Source organism: Octopus bimaculoides, chromosome 3 (assembly GCF_001194135.2).
Source record: "Octopus bimaculoides isolate UCB-OBI-ISO-001 chromosome 3, ASM119413v2, whole genome shotgun sequence".
In the NCBI taxonomy this organism is placed as follows: Eukaryota; Metazoa; Mollusca; class Cephalopoda; order Octopoda; family Octopodidae; genus Octopus; species Octopus bimaculoides.
In genome coordinates this window covers 47,564,397-47,566,568 of record NC_068983.1, presented here as the reverse complement: position 1 = coordinate 47,566,568, position 2,172 = coordinate 47,564,397, and the positions used below count along the sequence as shown (strand labels likewise).

Sequence of the window (2,172 nt, the reverse complement as noted above, 5' to 3'; positions counted from 1 at the left end):
CAAATTACGGCAAAATAAACATTTGAAAAACATCTTCCTCTGGAGCAATAAAAGATTAGGAAAGTTACGTTTTTGTTTTTGTTAATTTTTAAATTTTGTTCAATTTATAGGAACGTGGCCATGCTGGAGGACCGCATTGAACCCGTTTACTCGAACAAACCGATCCCAGCACATATTTCTAACGCAAGAAAAAAAGAACAACGCATGGATGTGGTACATGCAAAGTATTAAAAGACACTCAGGGAAGGAAAGAAAGGTAGTTTTACGTTTCGAGCAAAGCTCTTCTTCAGAAACAGGAGACAGAGGAAATTTCAAGAGAAAAGGAAGACGGAGGAAAAAAGTCGCCAACGATCCACAAGTAGTTATATTTTATACATATATAAGTTTCATACGAGAAGATGGAATGAAAAGGCTTTTTACAAGTTCTTTTGGTTCATGGTTACCAGTCGATAATTGCCTAATACTGCATATATTAAACCATTATTACAACAATATCATCCAACAGTAGCTATATACGAGGTGTGTATGAAAACATGGTACAAGACTTCAAGGGTTAAAGGCCTTGAAGGCTCAAAACTTTTCATACACCCCTCGTACATGCACGACTTCCGGTTAATACGGTCCAAAGCAGTATTTTATCATTTTTAGTTTTTCTTTGTTTTATACTCACATCCTAATGTTTTTAGCATTCCATTGACAAAGAATAACACGGAAATACAAAGAGATATAAATGAGAAAAAATACAAAAGATAAGTTAATAGAAATAAGAATTTTAAAAAATAAAAAAAACCTCCTTTTCCACAGATTTGTCTCGTATTTTTCTTTAGGAAAATAAACAAATATTCTATGATAATAAATGTCATAAAATGACTAACTTGAACAATTACTTGTCTCATGTGTCTGTTACCGTTCCACTTCAAAGTAAATCAGCGGCATATGCTCAATTCGTTAGCACAGCAGGAGGCTAATGCCAGGGGGGAAATATAGAATGAAACTGAAAACATGAAAGAAACGTGAAGAGTAAGTAGTTTTAAATATGATAAAATTTATGGGAAATGATATCTGTAATAATGCAATCTAGATAAGTTGGGGAGATAAAGGAGAAAGAGTGATAAAGCTCTCCAATGCTGTAACGCAGTGGTGATTAACCTGGGCGGTGATATCCCCTTCGTGCACTCACAATGATTCATCTATGTTTCAGGGACGTTGTATTTATAGGTATCATGATTTTTGCGAGAAATAAAATATTTGTACTTAGTTATGATATTTATGTTTTTGAACACTTACGGCAGAGTACTGCAAAGAATATTTAGCCATCACTTATAAACGAGTATGGTATCTTGTACCAAGTTACCGGGTACACTTGGGACTTCATAGGCACTGAAAAACAATGAGATTCACTAATTGCTTTAAGTGGCAATGAATCAAAGACACTTGATGAGACGGAGTTTTCGAGGATGTGACAGCAGGAAGAATAAATAGCTTCATTAACTGACTGCTGGTTATTTTCAACAGTCATTTTTCAGTTAAGTAAGCTAAAGGAACTTTAAATGAAGCAATGAGTGAGAATCAAGGTGTGATACTATCGAGCTGGTATGCAGAAGGTTTGTACGCCAGTCTCTTTGCAGAGTTTACAACATGCTTGGTATCACAGAGACGAGTAGCTGGAAAGCTCTCAATTTGGCTGCGAAGGCAGCAGAAATTGCCTTAAGGTGGCTGTGGATCAGGAGAAGTGAGCCCTGGAAAGGGTAGTTCTAACTGGAAATAAGCTGGGGCTTTGATCGAACTCGACTGGGTCACATGGCTGAGAGTGCCTGATGACCCGAAATACTTAAAAAATCCAAGAAGCATTGCTAATGATGTGTCCAGATGCATATACAGAATGAGATATAGAAAAAAATATACCTTCTGGACATTCAATGAACAGATACGTTTATTAATTGCAACACATAAGATATTTGTGCATACTGCTGACAAGAAATCAGAGAAAATACTGACCACCACAGGTAACTTAAAATATCAAAAGATCCTGAAATATCGACGAGACACGGCATTTATGTCTGGAAGGATTCCGGAATTTCTTTAATGTCTTATTAGATTATACTAAAGTTACAATGGCTTTCTCTTAACAATAACACTTTCAACCATCTATTTAATTTGATGAGAAGTATA

At 35.7% G+C, this 2,172-nt stretch overlaps 1 long non-coding RNA gene across 1 annotated transcript in view; it reads left to right on the top strand.

Annotated features, from left to right (window-relative positions):
- Nucleotides 1-803, top strand: part of LOC128247406 (uncharacterized) — a 56,345-nt gene extending 55,542 nt beyond the window's left edge. Inside the window, exon 3 of the long non-coding RNA XR_008263785.1 lies at nt 111-803. This is a non-coding gene — a long non-coding RNA (uncharacterized LOC128247406). The remainder of the gene's footprint in view (nt 1-110) is intronic.
- The last annotated feature ends 1,369 nt before the right edge of the window (nt 804-2,172 follow it).